At 35.2% G+C, this 22468-nt stretch overlaps 1 long non-coding RNA gene across 2 annotated transcripts in view; it reads left to right on the top strand.

The window, feature by feature from the left end:
- Positions 1-2512: 2512 nt before the first annotated feature.
- LOC119254746 (uncharacterized) overlaps positions 2513-22468 on the top strand; it is an 85395-nt gene continuing 65439 nt past the window's right edge. For both annotated transcript variants that reach the window (XR_008553416.1, XR_005127339.2), the window contains exons 1-2: positions 2513-2719; positions 16875-16926. This is a non-coding gene — a long non-coding RNA (uncharacterized LOC119254746). The remainder of the gene's footprint in view (positions 2720-16874; positions 16927-22468) is intronic.

The raw sequence follows: 22468 nt of genomic DNA, 5'->3' as shown, positions 1-22468 counted from the left end.
AATTACAATTTAATAGTTATTCTGAAAAATCTGAATCTAGTAATTTACTGATTTAAATTTTGTAATTAAATATATTCTATAGGTGATGCTATATCATGTAGTGATATAAAGATCAAAAATACATGATCATATGATTAAGGGACTAGCACAAGAAATTTTTCATGATAGAATAATTATTTATATTTTTCCTGGGTAACAGTTAATTTATCATCCAGTTACTTCTGAATTTTTCCAGGCTTTTGACTTACTTAGCAAAGGTAGTCTTCAAATTAGTGGAGGAAAAGTCAGTTTGCTATCCTTTTGTTTGTATGTTTCATGAAGAACAAGCAACACATTACAGTGTGTGTGTATGTGTGTGTGTGTGTAGCTAATTTCCAAATACACCTACAAAAGAAAAGATTCAAAAATCTCATAGACATTGTATCTATCACTAATTTTCTAATTTTTTACAGAGCCAAGCAAGTTGTGACTTTTTCTCCTCAAGTCAGGTGTTATTTCTAAACAAAAATGTCAAAATTGGTAGTCAGTCTCAGCATGAAATCTCTTCTCTTTAATTCTTTCAAGTTAGTTGAGCATTGTCCAGCAGAATATTCTCAAACTACCTGGAGAAAATTGGTTCACCAAAAATCAAACTTCTGATCAGAGCAGATTTTTTTTTTTTTTACCCCAACTGTTTTCTTTAGCGAGAAATGCATAAACAACAGTAAAAGGATTCTTGATGCTTTTGACATTCCTTTGAAAAGGCATTCCTCTTATACATTCTCTTCTACATTTCTAGTTTTCATCTTTGCAAATTTCAACATTTAGAAAGTCGATTTGATTTGCCACATTACAGGGGAAAAAAATCAAAGTTTCTCTCTCTGAATGTTAAACCTGTGATTTCTCAATGACTCCATGTTTATGAGCAGGACTCACCCAGGAAGACCAGCTGAACAGCCAATGTACTTTCCCCTCACTGTGGTCAATGAATCAGCAAGTGTTACGGGAGTTCAGGGTGAAATACCAGGTGCTATTTCAACAGTCTTTCTTTCACAATGTTTTGGGTGGGGTCACTGTGTTAGACTCTGATAAGGTTACTGGAACTCAGTTTTTAGGATGGTCAACTTAACATCCTCTACCCTCATGCTCTCTGAATGTAGAAGGTAGTCACAGAAACCTGGTTCCCTTTTTTGGGTAAAAGGCTACTCAACCGCAAGCTGCTTATTAAACTCTGTCTGGAAAATATTATTCACTGAAATCATGTCTCAATAGCATAAAGTTTAATTTTGTAATTAACCAAACCATCTGTCATTGCAAGGCTCTCTTAAGGCCATCCAAATGGAAGAACTTTTACTTGTAGAACCTTGCACAGTGAGTGGTGTTTTTTATGAGTGACTGTGAGAAGGAAATGGCATGAATTTTAAATGACGGCTACAAATAGACTGTCAGCTTTTTTTCTGCCTTTGATAACTTACCCAACTCAGAACAAACCAATTCCCTACAGAAAATCCCCTACATTTTTTGGTTAGAGATTACCATCCTTTCCTTAATATGTTTAGCACTCTGCTTTAAAAAATAAATTTCATCTGAACATGGATTTTGTTGCAGCAAAGGCCTGTCCATCTGTGTTTTCACTTTGAATGAATAACAGCAACATTTCCTTGAAAACTTACAGATAATTACTAAACAAACATTAGTATTAATCAGTTATGTAATTTATTCTTCCTTTTAGATTTCAAGTTGCATGCCTTGCTGCATTGAGTATCCACAATATCCAGAATGCAGGCAAATTCAGGAACATCAAATCACCTTTGCATTAGGTTTGGAACTTCAATAACCACATGTCACATATTTGGGTCTGGCATTACCCAACCACCTCTGAATCAAAGTTCATACTGGTCTTAAAGACAATTTTCAAATTTGGTGGTTTTACCTTTAGATACACATGAAAAAAGTTTCAGAAAAAATAGTAATTTTCCGTTAACTTGTACACCTATACCTTTATAATTGTAATATATATACCCCAAAGCATGAAGTCACATAGAAGAAAATTATTCTATGTAAATGTATACAATCATTTCCATATTTTATCTGTTTATGTCCTTATATTTTGATACTACATAGTCCAGAGGAAGAATAGAAAGAAGGAAAGAAGTTGTTCTATTTAATAGATGCCAGAAAAATAATGGCAATTTACATATATTGACTATTAAGCTCTTCCATAATACTTTGGTTCAATGGGTGTTTAAAGTTTTAATTAATAACTGAAAGATGTATTCATTGCCAAGTTGAAGGTTTGACATTAGATTGCCTATAATACCTTGAACTTAATATTGTAAAACTAGCACAGATCCCTTACTCCACTGGTGAGGATGAACAGAAAATGCAATTGCAGACCCTGAAAAAGTAGGTTTGTATGGGTTAGCCATTTTCCGATGACATCAGTCTAACTTTGCCACCTGCATGCCAAATGATTTGTCCCAAGAGAGTGGTGATGTCATAATGCCAACACCAACACATCTCAGTGTTGTTACATTGAGTCAGTCAAAAATGACCCCATATTGATCTGGTTTCTACTCTTTTGGCTAAAATCCACAGTTTAATACCATTTGGAAATGGTATTACTTTGGGAAAGTTACTGCCTTCATTCATAATTACCTTAATTATCAGTTATTCTTTGAGAATGTTGGAACATGGATATTGGCTGACAATTATATGACTTAATCTCGCATTGAACATTGTAAGTTTTACTTTTTAATTTAAGTACCATAGCTAATGTGCCATGATTTTTCAGTGTGTAATATATATGTGAACTTTATATAAATAGTTTATCTGCATCCAGAAAATAATTGCCAGTAAAGGAGAGGTAGAAAACCCTCTTCCAAAATTTCAAGTTATTTTAACCAATAGTAGAAAAAGAAAATCCATCAAGTTAATTACAGATTGTGGAGATATGTAAACTTGAGTATTCCACAAATCTTCCTGAAGATAACAAGAGGAAAATGTCCAACAAGCTAATACAATTATTGAATGTGTTATAATTTTTAATTATACATCCATGTTTATTTTTATTAGCACTTAACTTTTGAGGGAAAATTTAGTACATTTATATTACCATGTTATTTAATTTTGATTTTTTAAGTGAAATCTGTTTTCTTTATTAATGTACATCTATTATTGGAATGTACTTTAATATTTAGTAACAAAGATCATATGAACTGGAGCAAGGTTGTCAAAGTCTTTATCTTTGATGTTTACTATATGATTTTCTCAAAAAGCAAATAACAAAACAAAAAGATAGGAGGCCTACTTAGTACCAAAATTAAAACAAACATTGACCACATTAAATTTAGAAGTAATTATTGCTTTAAAGGTGTATACTTAAGACTGTCATTATAAATAATCAAAAGTAGCAACCAATACTAATGAAGAAATGTATGCCTATTACTGGTAATGTGAGAGGACAATTTTAGAAAAGAGGAAATCTCCCCCAACTTCCCTCTCCTTCCACATTAGAGTTAATCCTTAGTAAAAAATAAGATGAGCAAGGTAGTAATTCATGATGACCCTACTTCAATTATCCTCAAACAGAGGATCTTGTTAAGAGGCACAAGAGCTATTTCTGCGTCCTTTAAATGCTTATGTTTTGTTACTCTATATCATTGCCAAATTATCCAGATTCAGCAATTTCCCCTTGCCTTTTTCAACTATGTTTTTAAATCTTATAAATAAAGTCACAATCTGAGAAGGATAAAGTAGCTAGCCTTTTGCACTGGAGTAAATAAAACACTGGAAAAAAAGCAAAGATAATAGCACAGGGAATATATTTTTTTAAAAATCTTTTTTCAGTACTGAGCTATATATGCCATAATTATCAGCAGCCCTTATGTTTGTAAAATCGGTACAGATTGGGCTGGTTATATGCTATTGAGTCATCCAGTTTGGGAAATCACCAATAACAAATCACTACAATTCACCCCCCTTTTTTGTTCTACCTCCACACATATTTTCAAGTAGTTACAAGCAAAACAAAAAATATAGTCTGTGGTTTGCTCAAGATTCAAGTATCACTAATAAATCAGGTTTAAAATAGCATATTATTTACCTTAATGCTTTTTAATCATTCATCTGAATCCTAGAATTATAAGTCTATGAAAAGTGGATGGACTGTAAGTCAAATTATATTTACCAAACACAATATTTTCAGATTATTCAAACCAATTGAAAGTTCTTCTTTTCCAAAACCACCAATGATTTTTTATTGAATACACTGAAGAGAAAGATTTATTTTTTATATTGAGCTTCATGACATTGACTATTGTATGATGTAGGTTTCAACTGGCAGAAGTGTTTTTTTTTTCCCCTTAGAATTTTAACATCCTCTATTTGCTATTAATTAAATTCTCAATGATTTCTAAAGTTCAATCATTATTACTTCAATTGGTTTCAGTTTATTTTTACTAAAACACAAAATACAAGTTTTTATATTTAGTTTCAGAAAATAAAGCAGTGGAAATTCCCTTTATAATTTAAAAATTAATTCAGGGAGAAATAACTAATACATAAATATTCTATATTCAAGAATAATAAATTTGGTTTAGAATTAAGGAAACTTGTTCTAAGTAAAATAATTGTGAGAATTAAAATGATTAATATTGGGTTTTGCAGGTATTCCTTGATATACACTATAGTCAGCTATTATTATAATAGTTATCTACTTTGAATGTGTTTTTGAAATGTTTTCTGAGCTTTTAAAAGATTTACTTTCACTTCTAAATAATTTTATTTCTGAAACCTCCCTTCTTGAAAGAGAGACTAGTGCAAGATTAATGAAAGACACACACACTATTTCATAGAGACTAATTTGGAGAGTATCTCCCAAAAATGATCAGTCTGAAGGTTTTAAGCAACCTACTCATACAAAATATATTATTAAGTACAGCTAAAAGTATTCTTTACATCTAGATGTTTTACTATTGAATAGATTAAACCATGAGAGTTTACATACCAGTAAGAAAAATCAAGTTAGCGTCATAAAATATGTGGAGTGAGCTCATTCTCTCCAGTTAATAGTTTTTGGATTTTGTTTTGGTTTTTCTATACTGGAGCCATGAATCTGAAATGTCAAACTTTCTACCCTATTTTATGGACCATTTGCATTAGTGATATTTCATTATAGACTACCTCAAAGACAGTATTGTATATTTCCCATAGAGATTGTTATATTGGTGCCTTATGTATCAGGCAATAATGCTCTCATGTATCAGCATCTGTTAGTATGAGAAGCAATGTGTGTCACTATAGCCACACATAATGTTGTTAGCTGAAATCAGTCTCGGTTTTCTCATCGATAACATTGTGATACATTATTCCATTGGAGTCTGTGAAGGGAAGAGAAATTATTCACAAAGCCTTAGTAGAGTTTCCATATTAATAGCCAGAAATAGATACAGAACACGCAAATATATGTTATTCATATTATTTCTCTTATACCAGAGACTCATAAGCAAAGTAGTTGAGAATTTGAGTCCTAGTTTGACTGCATAAATCAAGGTGGGTTTGCATTCAGATGGTAAATTTTAATTGTAACAACTCCACCCAGTTTGCAAATATGGCTTAGAAACTTACTTTTTTTTTTTTTTTTATTCATTCTGTTCTGTTCTCTCTATCCTCCCCCCATACCACCTTCCACAAATTAACACCTCCTACCACAACCCCAAACATTCTGGCTCCTCTTGATAGCTTATAAACCCTGTATCAAACACCTGTGTGTGCAATTTGTTCCAACAGAAAACACGATTTTTCTTCAGAAGCAAATAAAGCATATGGCATTTGATTCTCTAAGCTCACTCTCAAATATTTTAAGCAACTTCTTGATTTTCATAATTCCGGCTCTGAAGTGCTTCCTTTTTTTACCTCAATTTCAAAATTACTAGGTATCATATGATTATTGTAAAGCTGTGCATTTTGCAAATAAACCTCAATTATTATTAGCCTTTGCTTTTTCAGCACGAGAAACAAATTCCCCACAGTGGCCATTCATTTGCCTCTCAGCATGATCTCGTCCCTAAAGAAATTGAATCTGAATCTACTTCCTCTTTACTAGTTGGAAAACAAATGTTTGATTTGGGGCAAGCATGTATTTGAGTTTTACATATACATACAGGTCATAGCATCACCTTATCCATTAAACTAATTTCATATTCCCAGGAATGGGACTTGTTTCACAGGAAAGTAAAGCACTGGGGATTAGTAGGTAAGCAATTTGGAGGACTTAGAAAATATAAGTATTCCCAGTAACTTGCTGCACTCTGCCCTCACTTCTTCCTTCAAGCTGGAAAGACTTGGGGGAACGTTGCCAACCCATTAGCATTTCCAGAATTGAACATACTTTCTTGGAAATATTCTCTTCCCAAGATAGGGCTAGTGGAATGATAATAAGAACTATTGACTCCAGGGCCTCCCCGGTGGCGCAGCGGTTGAGCGCTGGGTTGCGAAGCTGCCCGCGGCCTCTGCGGCGCCGGTTCGATCCCCGGCTGCTCCCCGGCCACCGGAGGAGGGTCCCACATGGCGTGCAGACTTCTCCTGCCGCCCGCTGCTCCCCTCAGCAGTGTACTTCGGTCCTTCTGCCTGCTCTGCTCCCCGCTCTGGCTCTGGTGAATTCTCTCACCCTCCCGCGCTTCTGACTGTACCCAGTGCATGTATAAACAAAACAAACAAACCAGCCAACAAATAAATAAAGCATGCCTCTATAAAAAAAAAAAAAAAAAAAAAAAAAAAAAAGAACTATTGACTCCAATTTTACTGCCTCTCTTCTGGGTCATGGGAGTAGAGGGTAGTTTCTTAAATCTGCTGTGGAGTTACCTAAGATGAATATCTGAAAGTTAGATATCTCTGTTTTATGACTTTGTTTTCTCTCTAGATGTCTCCTGGCAAGGAATTTTTTGTGCAGGGCCTGGTGAAAGCTTGATGACAGATTTTGTACCCTTCATGCTACAATATTCTTAAGGTCTCCTCATTCTCACCATATTTCCAGAAAGGCTCTCATCACAGGATTAAGGTGGTTATTATTTTTAATAAAGAAAAAAGAGAAGAATAAGAGAGCATCATATTTAATTGCAACTGCAGTGACATGTTATGTAAACAATAGAATAATAATTAGGGAAAAATATCTACAAGCTCTGGGAAAAGAAAGATTAAATATTTAAATATGATAGCTAACAAAATAGCTGATAAGTGTACTCCCTGGAGACATATGGGGTTAAGCCTCAGCACTATGAATCTATCAGCAGCCACTACAACACGAGTTCTATCCCCGGCCAGGGATCTGACCCACATGGCACAGCAGACCTCTCCTGTCTCACCCTCTCCTCCCCTAAGCAGTGTATTTCAGTAGATCCACCTGTTCTGCTCCCCTTTCTGTCATTGGTGAATCCTCTCACCCCCTGCACCTCTGGCCTGCACCTCAGCTCTTGTACGCATAAATATATCTTTAAAAACAAACAAACAAAAAGATAGCTGATAAAATATCTTTTATTTTTCTTTCCACCAACAACTTCCATTCAACCTACTATAAAGGAATTATAACATTTCATGGGAATTGCCTTAATCCTAAAGATGTGTGTGTGTGTGTGTGTATGATCTGTTTATTTTTTAAAGCCTCCAGAGAGTGATGATTACACAACCACCTGCAAACTTTGCAATAGTTTGTGTGAATATATTCTTTCTTTTACTTTTTGGATGAAATGCAGAATATGTACAATGTATAAGTATAGTACAGTACAAAATAGAGAATATAATGAATGTAGTATGTTCTGAAATTGTATACTATGGTGGCCCCAAAACTTTGGTGTATTATTTGTGTTGATTCTGAATTCTGTGTGACTTCTGAAAACATTAGTTCAACTATACTCTCAATCATATATAATTTTGGGTAGGGAATGACCCATTTTAAGACATGCCTCACCTTGATAAGAAAAAAAGTTAAAGACTGTCAAACAAGTAATGCCATATTTAACATATTAACTCATACCATTATTCTCACGGTATAAAGACTTTAAATTACTGCTTTGCCTCATTTTATGTATTTTGTGATCCTCGTCTAGAATCATTTAACATGAAATTGTGCAAAAAACATATTGATACTACTTAATCTACTCAAACATCATCTAAGTTAAGTATAAGGTAGACTGCTGCCCCCAAGTATTTAACCCGGAGTTTTCTGTGTCACATTTAATTTTAATTCTTTCTCCTCTGTCCTACTGCATTTATAACTCCAGACTCTTTGAATATACTACTGTTGCTATTTGCAGCTGTCTGGCAGCAGTTACACTAATTCATGCTGATCAGCAGCTATTTATATTCTTGGTGAACCGATGTTGTAAGAGTCTATAGCAGATTATCTGAAGAGCTTTCCTAATGTTTTATAATATCATCATGGCATGATGTAAAACACCATGGGACAGGTTGTATTGCCTAGGTGTCACTACACCTTTTATCAAAAATCTGAAACTTCTTTTGTCAGTAAGCTAATTAGCTTATGAGTGTATGTCACCAGCGATTCTCAGCTACATGATGGTGGAATTCACAATTCTGAAGGGAGTTGACACACCCATTTCAGTGTTTAGACAACATCCCCGCACTCAGGCCTGTCATCCTTCACATCAATGGTTTATTGAGTTTACAGCCTTGTTTTGCTCAAGAACTGACACATCTGACAAGGGAATGATTCTCAAAATATACTAAGTATTTATATCATCCCACAACAACAACAAAAAACAGCAGACAATCCAATCCAAAAATCAACAAAAGTCTTAAATAGACATTTTTTAAAAGAAGACATTAAGATGCCCTACCGATATATGAAAACTTATTCAACATCACTTATTATAGAGAAATGTAAATAAAAACCACAAGCTACCACCTCACCCCTGTAAGAATGGTCCATATTAAAAATAAAATATGGAAACAACAAATGATGTTGAGGATGTAGAGATAAAAAGAACTCTACTTCGCTGTTGGTAGGTATCAAAATTGCTGCAACCTCTATTGAAAAAGTTACAGATATATTTTAAGAAAATAAAAATGGAAATCCCATATGATGCAGCAATATTTATGCTAGCTATTTACTCAAAAAATATGAAAAACCTTGTCCATAATTACCAAGTCATGGATTGAACCTGAGTGCCCATCAACAGATGTATAGCTAAAGAAATTATAGAAAATATACTCAATTAAATACTACATGACTATTAAAAAGATAAAATAGTGTCTTCTGGGAAAAAAATGGGTGGACCTCAAAGTAATTATGCTAAGTGAAGTTAGTCAGAAAGTAAAAGGCAAACATCATATATCTTCACTTCTCAGTGGAATATAAATAACCAATGAAAACAAAACTGCATTGACAAAATATAGCAAAATCAAATCTTGGACTTGGTGAAAGATTTTACTGATTACCAGAGTGAATGGTGGGGAGAGGAGGGATGTGGGAGAAAAATATCAATAGAAAGGGCATTGGCTTGGGAGGTCTGTGGAGTGTGAATGGAGTGTGTGGATGTATGAAGGAGTAAAAATTTAACTCCAGATTATTATAATAAAACAAATAGTAAGTAAATGAAGCAAATCAATAGGAGACAGAAAATCACAATTTCTAACTGGACTCTGAAAATTCATTTAAAGTTGAAGGCATTCATTATGTCTTTAGTTATATGTGGTAAGTTCATAGATACAACTAAAATGACTCAAGTTAGACCAAAACTACCTTTCTTCTAGGTAGTACTCATATCTAAAATCTTATCTTGGTTACTCTAGTCAAGAGAGTAACTGGAAATGACTCACTATAGCCACTCATGCAGTTTGCTTCTGGGAATTATCTTGAAAAAGGCAAGATAATAATAGTAAAACACTTCATGAGATGAAGTTATTATCTTGATATCAAATAGAGGTCTAGACATGAACACATAGATTCCTGCCTGCCAAAATGAAAGGTTTGCTGAAATTGAGGACATGTTCTTTTTTCACAGTATTTTGACTATATTTTTTTCTAGTTCTCATTGTTAAATACTATCTTTAACCAGAGGGAGAGATACTCATAAGAATCTTACATAACAGGAACATGAACTTAAAATGAGCCAACAACAATACCATGTAGAAAAAATATTAACTTTCAAGAAAAACTATTTTCTCAGTAGATTGTGCCATGAACCCACAGGTAATACTTGCAGACAATTTTCTTTAGTAGATAAGTTCCTTCTTACTGATTGATAAACTACTGACATAACTGAATATTTGACTTAAATACATGATAGTAACTTTACAGGACTTTTTTACTATGACAGATTTTTGCCATAATATACTGACTTGTAATTCAGTGTAATAATGGGAAAATCAAAAGAAAATCCTTTCCTGCCATATTGGGTGACAGGTCAATTCTAATTATTTTTTTAATGACCTCTTAATGGTATGGTGTGTTTCTTTTGTCTAGTAGTAAATAGAATGTGGCTCATTAAAAAAGTATTTTGGAATATTTACTCAGTATTTATGATATTCTAATCATATTAACATATATTTTACTGTACTTCATAATACAACAGAGAAGACAAAATAATTCCCTGTAAATATTTAACCAAGGAGACAAAACATTTGAAGTCTCACACAATTAAGAAAATACACAACCAAAATTTAAGCTTATTGGGAAAATTGTTAGACCGGTGTCCCTTTATATAACAATGAACTTAATGAAAATCATAAGCATTATCTTATGATGCAGTACACCTTGGTTAGAACAAGATTTAAGACTTAAAAATTAACTTAAAAAGAAGAAAGTATCTACCCATATGGTGTGGTCTGAGTGTATATGTACACCCCAAATCCATATGCAGAAGTAACAAACTCCAACGTATATGGAGATAGGGCCGTTGGGAGGTAACTAGGGTAGATGAGGCTAGCCTTCTGTAGGGTTAGTGCCTTATAAGAAGAGACTTCAGAAAGCATGTTCTCTGTCCTCACATACCACAAACTAGAGGTCAAGTGAATACAGAAGGAGAGGGTGGCTGAACATCAAACCAGAAACAGCAGCAGAATAAAATTTGCCTGGCTGGTACCTTGCTCTTGGATCCCAGCTTCCAAAACTGTAAGAATTTTATGTTAAGTCACCTAGTTCAAGGTAAGTTGCAACCACATTTGGAGTTGGCTAAGATGCCATCTTATCTGAACCCAGCTAAGTAGAATCTCACTTTAACGATTAATATGAAGAAAAGGCCAGTGATGAGCAAAATCCATTTCCTTCTCCTCAAAATGTTATAGAGCAACCCCGATATTAAACGGGTTCCTGGCTGTGGGTCCTCACCCGCGCGCTTTAAAGGGACTTATGAATACTCTACTACAGACACACGCAAAAGGGTTAATAAAAGGTTTATTTACAAGAGAAAAAGAAATAAGGAAAATATACAACTCAGGGAGAAAATAGGGAAATAAAGTCTTTAATGCGTCCTACCCGATCCGACGACCTGGAAACCCAAAGTCACTCTCTGAGCTGGCCGGACGCTGCGAGCTGGCGGAGAGCCAAAATGGAGAGCCCCCCAAAGCCCACGTGTCTCCCTTTTGTATCCACCTGGCTGCTTAACCCCACCCTCAGGTCCCAGCCACCTTCCCTTTGGTGGTGATGGGATTTGGAGTTCCCAGTGTCTTTGGCTTTGACCTGGGGTGGGGGTGGAGTCCACAAAGCCTGTATGGAATTTGCTTTGGGACATCATTTTCCCCCTAACAAAAAGACCCATGTTCTTCAGTGAATTAAGAATCACTACTACTTGTTCTACTTACCAATTGTTCTTTTTCCCAGCCCCATTTAAGTCTATGGTCTATTTTCAGGGTGCCCATATGTTATAAACATATTCGGTCAATGACAATCTTATATTTCCTTGCCTTATTTTAGATTTTTAACCAAATAGCAACTCATATATCAAAACATATTCTGAGGTTTTTGGTTGGAAATCATCTCACAATTTTTTCTCTAACTACTACCAGTTTAAGAAGAGAGTAACCCAATAACATATCACGAGGATGAAAAATTAGTGAAATCCTGAGCTCACTTTAGACAACAAAGACAATTTGGATATAGTAAATTTAGTTGAATGATTTTAACTTTCAAAATAAATACTTCACCATTCAGGATAATTTGTAGGAATTAGTGACATTCATTTTTTAAAGTAGACTCAGTCCTTTCTGGTTGCAGGGGTTGATAAAGATAATAAGCATTTAAAATGTGGCAAATATAATCTATAATTAATCAATATCATCCTTAAAATTATTATTTAAATTTGATAACATTTGGGCAAATTCACAATATAACTATCCAAGGCAATCTATCATAAAATCAGTATCACATATTTTAGAAACACTTAATGTAAAATTATGATGAAAATAGAAGTGGGATGTAAACTAAATTTTCAAAATTAAAAGCATGTTAAGTGAAGGAGTATGGGTCGACTTTGATAACAATACTGTTCTCATCTGGACAAACATCAAACTTGTGAGAAGACAAACGACTGAAATAACAGGAAAAGCTTTGCTGAAGTCAGGACGTAAAACTCATATCTATGATATTGCTCAACCGTTTCTCCAATCCCACTTCCCCTTCTCTTTCTCCAAATTATTTAAAGGTTTCAAAGCACAGAAAATCCACTGATTTTTTTTTGTATCAACTTTATCTGGCAACTCATTAAAATAGACAACTGGTAGGACCTTCAATTAAATATGCTTGGTTCCTAAATATGCATTGGATTTTATTTATTTATTTATTTATTTATTTATTTATTTATTTATTTATTTAAAAGATTTATTTTTATTTATACAAGCACTGGGTACAGTCAGAAGCACGGGAGGTTGAGAGAATTCTCCAGAGCCAGAGCGGAGAACAGAACAGGCAGACTGATGAAGTACACTGCTGAGGGGAGCAGCAGGAGAGGTCTGCGCGCCATGTGGGACCCTCACCTGGTGGCCAGGGATCGAACCAGTGCTGCAGAGGCTGCGGGCAGCTTGGCAACCCAGTGCTCAACCGCTGCATCACTGGGGAGGCCCCACTGGATTATATTTAAAGGATCTTTTACTGCATGGTAGTTACATGCAGCAGTGATGGCCCTGAACACAGTTGTGTGCCAAGAGGGGGAACTGGGTAGACTTGACCAATTTCTTTCCAATGACATATTCTTCACTCATCTTTTAATAAAAATCATCTTTTCTAAAATAAAAGTAGTATGTTCTTATTACAGCAAACATGGAAAGTGAAGGAAAATAGAAAAAGACAGAGGTTACATTCATTTTTGTATACTAATTTCTAATACCGTGTTTTTATTGTTAAAATACTTTATTCTTTAAAAATGATATGTCTATTTCTATATATTTCCACCTCCACATAGCTTTTTTCCTTCAAAATGAATCTGTTTTCTCAAAGGGTAACTGTGTTCACTTATATTGCTATAAAATGATGTCTTATTTATATAAATAAATATTTCTAAATACATTATATATGGAATATATTACAAATGTATATTTATTATGTATAATGCCTATCAATACCCTAATAATAAAAAAAACTTATATGGATATATCTTTTTTATCATAAATTCAGGGAGAAGTGATTTGCATTTTATAAACATTATCCATTGTATTGACTTGAACATCCTATTGCCTGAAATACTATGAAAAATGAATCAACTCTATATTTTACAGTTTTTTCAAGATGACATATTCAGAGATTCTAGAAGAGGCAGGGTCTTTGTCAAAGTAGAGATAACTGCCAAACTGACCCCATAAATTGCAATGTGTCACTGAATTTTCTTTAGATCAGAAAAAAAAGAATTATTATAGGTAATATATTGAGTTACTCTGTAAAAACTTCTAATTTTATTGAGAGCTTATTAATGACTCTTCCTCAAGATACTCAGGTGCCACAAATAGCATACATATATGCCACCCCTTTTTTTGTTTTAAATTTGCTTTATTTTGTTTTAAATTTGCTTTATTTATTTATGCATACAGGAACTGGGGTCTATGCCAGCGGTTTGTATGTTCATGTGTGTGTGTGTGTGTGTGTGTGTGGTGGGGGTTAGGGGATGGTGAGGGGATTCACCAGAGACAGAGTGGGCAGCAGAACAGGCAGATCTACTGAAATACACTGCTGAGGGGATCAGTGGGTGAGACAGGAGAGGTCTGCTGTGCCATGTGCGTCAGCTCCCTGGCTGGGATCAAACTCAAGCTGCAGTGGCTGGTGATAGCTTGATAGTGCTGAGCCTTTAACTCCTGTACCACCAGGGAGGCCCTATCCCCCATTCTTTAGAAAAATTGTATGGGACCTAGGTCTTCTTGAACTATGGCAGCCTTCCTCTTTATCCTAATCTGAAACACAAATATAATTTGTAAAGATTTTAACCTTATTTGTATCATGATTTTATTAAAACAATATCTAGCCCATGTTCTACTCTGTTTAAACATATATGGCCAAAAATTTTCTTGACCAGATTAACCTTAGTAGGAGAACAATATTAAGCCCCTAAGTATTTAGATATTGTCATTATCCTGTTAGTTATAGGATAAAAAGCAAATTGAAACAATATGCTTTGTAAACTTCTGAATTTACTGTGTTGTTTACTTAATTTCTTTGACACACCCACATGATCTACCAAACAGTCTTGTGAAAATTTCATTCAGGCATCATCCCATAGGCAGAAGTCTAGATCTCTGTTATTTCTCACTCACAATTAATTATATCAAGTTCCATCCCATCAGGTCAATGTCCTGCTGGGTGACTGACTAGTGATTTGACAAAACATTTGTGGATAAGTGGTTTAATGTGTTAGCTTGTTTAGACAGCATTTGCATTTTAACAGAGATTATTAGTTCTACTGGATATTCAACAGTCTATCCCCTCTTTGCATAACTACCAGACAAGATGACTAATTCATAACCAGAACACAATGTTGTTTGTTTGTTTGCTTTTTAATAAATTAACAAAAACACCCTTGCTGAAAAAGAAAATTCCAGCAAGAACCAATTATAAGTTCCTTAAATTCCTAACAACGAGTGGTGTATCCGTCCCATCTACGGGTTTGTCAGTGCTGTTTTAGAAAAGCAATATTTTCATGCAGAAGAAAAGAGAATTTTGACATTTGATAGTTTCAGTGAGAAAACTGTCTTTGGACATAGTTCTACCTGAAAGGACATTTTTTCCTAAATGATTCACAATCTCAGATAAAAATGTGGTTGATCTTTTTATTAAGAATATTTTTGAAGGGTTTGTACTGTGTATAGATGCTGTAAAGTGAAATATGTTGACTAATAATAACAAAGGGAATCATTCCACTTTTGTTTCTTTGCTATTGTGACATATTTTATTTTGAAATGAAACTTCTCACAGTTGGATGGGAACAGAGTATGTTCTTTAAATCCTGGTAAGGAAAACATGCAGAATGGCTTTGGATTAGAGGACATAAGGTATTTCTCTCAGTGGCAAGCCAGTTTTCACGAGGGGGCGGTGTGCTCCCAGCACCCATCTGCATGTGTGTGAACAGACCTTCCACCAGGTGTCCACCCCAAGCACACACAGATGTAGAACAAGGAGAAGGTGTCCCCAGTGGAGAAGAGGAATGGTCCTATGATAAATTACACAGACATGATGTTCTAGATGGAAATTTCAGCAAATTAATTAGAAAGGGAAAACAAATAACTCATTGAAAAAAAAGCATGTCTCAACTTCAGGTAGTGTTTAAAATAAAAGCGGACTTACTAGGATCATAACGTAAATTCCACAATGGGATTAGCAATAAGGGGTTTATCAAGAAATGTAAGATAATTTCTGCCTTCAAGGAGCGTACAATCTAGTTAATTATAAATACGCTTGAACATAATGCATTTAAGATCATGTTCCTTAAGTGGTGCCATATAATTGTGCATAAACATGCCCGCTAAGCTCATAGGAGTCACTAAATACTCTTGGGAAGGCAAGTGAAGCAATATAAGGCATAATAGCAAAATACATGGGTAAAGGCATATGCTAGAGCATAGTGATTGAGAACAAAGGTCCTGAATTTAGGCTTTTGTGTACATATCTTGACTCTGGCACTTATAAAGAGAGGGAGCATTGCAGAAAGAGGCACATAAACAAAAGGGGTCAATGCAGGACCTGCATGTGGTGAAAACCAAACCAAGAGAAGTTCATGATATTTCGACCACGGCCTTAGATTTGAATATCATTTAAATATATATTTTCCTCACCTAAACAATGGAGAACATAATCTTTGAAGTTTTATTTTGTGAAGAATGGGGTGCACTTAGACAGGACTAGATGATAGCCTTAGACCTGGGCATGAGGCACCCACAATTCGGATGACTTCATGAATCAGAAATACAAAACTGATAAATAAATTACAGATCAATGCATCTCCGACACTCGGCAGTGGGGCAGTTATACACCGTCCTGAAAGTCCACATTGTTATTCACACCATTCTGGCCTCAAGGAAATCCTTTTCCACCTCTCTTTCCTTCTGTCCTTGAAAGAAAAGACAATTGCATCTGGATGTCATAAAGATGTGAGGGCTCGGCTCCTGCTGATGCCACAGAGAGCAGTGCTTCAGAGAGTAGACAGCATGAGACTTGCAAGCATTTGGTACGAGGAAAGATAAATTAATTAACTTGTCAAATTCTTCCTCTCAGATAACATGCACACAATAAATTTTTGTACTAAGTATCATTTTCCAAGAATGTCAAGCTTCCATTTCCATGTTCTAATTTGTAGTTCCACAGATATTCATGAATTGGTACAGTATTTGCAACAGTTGTTAGATGGCTGAGGAATATGTTTCAGTATTGTTAATTCATGCTTAACTTTTTAAATATGTAGGTCCAGATGTAATATGGTGATGCATGGAGTCACTTCTTTACATTTGGGTTGAGTGAGTACAATTACAATTTTTGTATTTAAAAAATTGAGCTTACACATAGTAATTATGTTTTTTATAAAAAGATTTATTAATTTATGCATACAAGAACCAGGGTACAGGCCGGAGGTGTGGGGGCATGAGAGGATTCACCAGAGACAGAGTGGAAAATAGAACAGGAGGAATGACTGAAATACTCTGCTCAGGGTAGCAGTGTGCGAGTCAGGAGAGGTCAGCTGCACCATGTGGGTAGCTCCCTGGCTGGGGATCGAACTCATGTTGCAATGGCTGTGGACAGCTTCATAGGTTGCGTCTTAACCACTTACGCCACCAGGGAGGCCCCATGCTTTATATTTGACTTTTAATTTTAATGGATTATTTTGACTCTTAAGAATAAAACATTTTGGAAAACAGAAAATTTAACTTCCACATTTCCTTTTTAAGAATTTTATAAAATTATATACAAAGTTACTATGAGACAAATGTGTTGATATTTTACTTTTCCTCCTTTAAAATTAAAATTATATAGAAATCATGATAACTTAGTAATTTAGCTAAAATTTTAAAGTGAAAAATAAGTAATAATTATTAATTGATATGTATTTATCTTATTAACCATAAACATTTGGGAGTTTAACACAGAACAACCAGAAATTCAGACTAATAAATTCTATCTTTGGAATTTAATTTATTTTCTGCTATTTAAACAATAGACCTTTATAACGTTTTTTAATGTCCTTAAAATGTGTATTTGACAGAGATGGGTGAAATTTTATTTAACAGCTTATACAGTAACTTAATTTTTTTAAATTTTTAGACATAATGTTTTATAAGTTTTCATATGAATTTTTGCCTTAGACTCCATGAATGTAGAAATGGACTGACAAGAACAATGGATAGTTAAGAAATAATTAAGCACATTTTAGGGAGTTACTACTACTACTACCACAACTATCACTTCCCCTACTACTACTACTGCTACTACTACTACTACTGTAACAATGTGGTATCCATAGAAAATGGTGATTCCAGATTCCCTACTCTACACAAGGGTAGGTGGACCTGACCCATCAGGAGAATCTAGACAAGACTGGGGAAAGGAAAAAAAAAAAGGAGGGGATGAAGAGAAGGCTTGAAGGAGCAACATGGAGAAGAGACATGTGAAGGAGATATTACATTTGCTTCTTGGCCTTGGACTTGTGACAGGGACTTGGGAGACTTGGGAGGAGACACTTGAAAGTGTCAGAGACGTAGGTCAGAGATATGTCAGGAGGCTGACAATGGCAGCCTTTATAATGACTTGCATTTTTTTTTTTTTTTTGCTCCTTTCCTTCCATTCTTCCTTGGCCTATTCTGCCACTTTCCTGTAGTTCCCCACCAGAAGGTGCCTAATACTTGTGGCAAACTTATGGGCCTCAGTGGTACCACTTTAGGTCAGCCCTGTTTGGCTGGGCATTTATCTGTGAGGGGTTGAGTAACTTTGGGTGTTTAATTGGAAGCTATTTTAACTATAATTTTTTTCTCCTCCCCTCTCCTCTCCTCTTTAGACTCTGTATACTAATTTTATTAAAGTTATTTTCTATTGAAGGTCTTATGCACTAGGGTATGTTTTGTCTTTATGTGACAGATGGCAGAACCTATGGACATCAGACAGATTTGGAGGTCCTGGAATGCTCCTTAGTCTACCTAACACTACTACTACTACTACTACTACTACTACTACTACTACTACTACTAATACTACTACCACTACTACTACTGAACAATCCAAATGTGCTTAATGAAAAATAAAGTAAACACATTGGTCCTTTTAATGAAAATTTTAACATTATCAATAGTTTCTTCTTAGTTTTCCTTCTTGATGCTCATTTTGTTAATTTCATAGTAGCACAATGACTGCTAATCCCAGTCCTGTCTTTGCAGACTTAAGTCTAATAGGCAGAGGTAACTTCTTTTTTGACTGTTCCATGTCACAGTCCAGACATTTAGCTTATCACACTTGCTTAGGTTATGGGTCCAGCCCAAGAGAGAGGGATGTTGTTTGGCCTAGGAAAAAAAATCATTAGTCTCAACCCTAAAATACAGTTGAAACTCTACACAGGCAAGATAGAATGAGGATAGAAGGTGGTATGTTCTTAAGTAAAAAACAAAGGGCAGCTGTTAGAGAAAGGGGAAAAGATTGAAAGAATGGCAAACAATCATTGCCCACTGACTGCACTGTTACAGATCACTGAATAATGCTGAGAGAATGAACTATGCAGACATGGGGGAGGAGAGGGATGGGTCTCAAAAAAAAAGTTAAGTATACTAATGCATTCAAATCAATGTAGGTAGATTTTAAGGTTGTGGAGAAAGTACTGCAAGACCTTTAGTCTTCTGTTTTCAGTAATGGTGAGGTTATTAATAGGAAATAAGAGTAGAGAGTTGAAGAGAAAAGTGATGAGGTCAATTTCAGTTTCACCTGGAGTATAGAGTGTCCCTAAGGTTTACAGTAGGACCTGGGGTTTGTTCTAGTTCAGTGATCAGTGGAAAGGTTTTTGCTGGAGTAATTCAGTGTGCTAAGTGAATGAATTGCCTAAGGACAGTATGAAGACCAAAAGAGAAAGACTTGCAGATGGATCACTGATGACCATCATGAACTGAGCCAGGGACAAAAGGGCCATAAACTCTATTTTAGGAGACAATGGAGAAATCAAAGCTGCTACAATTTAAAATTCAAGGAAAATAAAGAAAGGAGTCATTTGCACAATGGTTTTGGTGGGGCCATCTGTAATGGTAAGGAAGGGGTATGGAAACACATTATAGAGGACTGAGGAGGGAAAGGATAGGAAAGAAATGGACCATATACAAGAAGGAACTGCTGTGTCAAGGATCAACTGTGAATACAAACAGAAGAGTACATTTGATTGACATGGAAGAGCTAAAAGACAGGGAGGCTAATGGACAGAAGGGAGAAGAGGAATAAAGATAGAGGAAATACTATAAATACAAAAACTGGAAATGACTATTATTATAGAGACAAAACACATTTTAATAATATTTATGAGAAAAAGGAAGATCAAAAATGAGATGAGAATTCTGAACATGTCCCAAATTTCAATGACAGTTTTCAATGCTAATTTAATTACAATGTTTCACAGTGTATAAAAACATGTATGTGAAGGAAGTTAGAAGAGAAGGTAAAGTGGGATTTATAGTTTTTTTTTTTTTTAAGATTTTATTTATTTATACAAGAACCAGGTACAGGCCAGATGCACGGAAGGGTGAGAGGATTCACCAGAGACAGAGTGGGGAACAGAACAGGCAGACTAATGAAATACATTGCTGAGGGGAGGAGCGGGCGAGAGACAGGAGAGGTCTGCCACACCATGTGGGATTCTCGCTGGCTGGCCGGGATTGAACCCGTGCTGCAGAGGCTGCAGACTGCCTCACAGTGTGGTGCTCAACTGCCTGTGCCACCAGGGAGGCCCCTGAAGTAGGATTTAAATGGAACTCTAACAGGGGTATAACAGTTGTAGATCACCTGCCAAGCATCAGTTATTTTGTGAGTTGTTGTATATGCACTAATTCTTTATATCTACACAACAAGATGCATTAGTGCTATTATGATTTATATTGAAGTAGACATTAGGAAATCCAACATAGTTTATGGTAAACCCAAAATTCAAATGTTAGACCCTCTATAACTATTTCTCCAGTTCTCTGGTAGAGTTTATCAGGGAATTAAATTGCTTTAATAATGTTCAGTAGAAGAAATGGCTTTATTTTTATTGCATCTACCAAGAAAAATATGAAAGGAAATAACTGAAGATGGTAGGCAAGTAGGGAAACCTGTTTATTTAAGTCAATATATATTGATTAAGATACTTCCCAAAGACTTGTTTTTCCAAGTAAAAGCCATAAAGTCTCCATGTCTATTAAACAATTGAGAATGAAACAAAATATTGTTGCCTAATTGTTATAGTGTGGACATCTGGATCCTCCCCAAATTCATATATTGAAAGTGAATCCTTAATATGATGATATTGGGAGGTGGATCCTTTGGGTTGGGATTAGGTCATGAGAATGGAGCCCTCATGAATGGGACCAGTACCCTTATAAGGAGGACTCTCGAGATAACCCTCTTCTCTTTCACCATGTGAGGGCTCAGCTGGAAGATGACTAAGGACCAGGAAGTGAGTTTTCACCAGACAGCAAATCTGTCTGAGCCTTTATCTTGAACTACTCAGCCTCCAGAACTGTGGGAAAGAACTTTTTATTGTTTACAAGTCACGGAATCTATAATACTTTACCATGGAAACCCAATGGACCAACACACTAACCAATACTATCATCTACATTTTATTATTTCTATGACTAACTTAGAATTTTAAAATCCTTTGAAATTGAGATTTTTACATTCAATGCCAGGTTATAGTGATGGTGTAATTAAATTGATATGTTACATTTGGTAATCTTGGCAAAATTTATGTAGTTGGTCAGATTTATTTTTTAATTAAAAAAATACATGCAGCAACATATTAAAATTAAAAAGTAAGTTTAGGCTGGGTGACTGTAATTCAGTCCCACACAAAAAAGACTATTATTGAACACAGGACACATCTTTCAAGGTTCCTGCCTTCTCCTGCTCAAGAGTAATTGTTACTAGCTTGATTTCTTGATTGCTTTGATAAAAAGGGTCATTTCTGGGCATAAATATGAGTGGTTTTGCCTCAGAATGGGAAGTAGCCCATGTTGTAAGTGAACAAATTGGAAGCCTGATTTATATGCTAGTTGTTAGGTTATATACTATTTTATACTATTTTTACAATTAATTAGCCACCCCAATGAAGTAAGTTACCTCAATTACCTCAATTAAGCCTACCACACCAACCACAACATCCTCAACTATGTTGACGTTACCCATAGGAACCAGCCCCAAACTGAGGCAGCTCCCTGTCCAGCAGCCCCACAGAGTCTTCCTCAAACTGCAATCACAGCAGAGGGCTGAGCAGGCAGGCCAGCGGCCCTCAGGTAGCAGGCCTCTTACCTGTATCACATATGCTTACAGTGTGTTGCAATCAAAAAATTAAAAAGTAATTTTGAAACAATGATTTCTAAATAAAATGTCAAAATGTAGTTTTGAACAAGTCCTCTTAAAAAGTCTCCAAATGACAACACTCCACAATTCAGAATGGAAGAATTCTGTGTGTGGGGAAGAAAATATACCTAATCTGTAGTCTATGAGTCTTCTGAGTTACCAAAATTAGTCAGGGTGAAATTATCTTAAGTTAATGAGTTTGGAAAGAAGAGAAGACTATTCAGTTTGAAAAGCTATGGCTCGGTTTGTGCTGTAGATTAAGAGTAGCTTTCAGATTGTATTCTACTTCACCTTTGTATAAAAATCATCGAAGGACCATATAATTATGGCTTACTACATTGCTGATAAATCTAAATAAATGTGACTGAGATTTAACTTGTGTTTAATTGAAAAGCAATAAATACATGTTAAACACAATTAAATATTTACTTGTAGCATTTACATGCAGTTGAAAATCTTTATTTTTTTTAGGTAAAG

Source organism: Talpa occidentalis, unplaced genomic scaffold (assembly GCF_014898055.3).
Source record: "Talpa occidentalis isolate TD23 unplaced genomic scaffold, MPIMG_talOcc4v2.1 talOcc4.3, whole genome shotgun sequence".
In the NCBI taxonomy this organism is placed as follows: domain Eukaryota; kingdom Metazoa; phylum Chordata; class Mammalia; order Eulipotyphla; family Talpidae; genus Talpa; species Talpa occidentalis.
The sequence above is the reverse complement of the archived record's forward strand: the minus strand, read 5'-3'. Positions and strand labels throughout refer to the sequence as shown.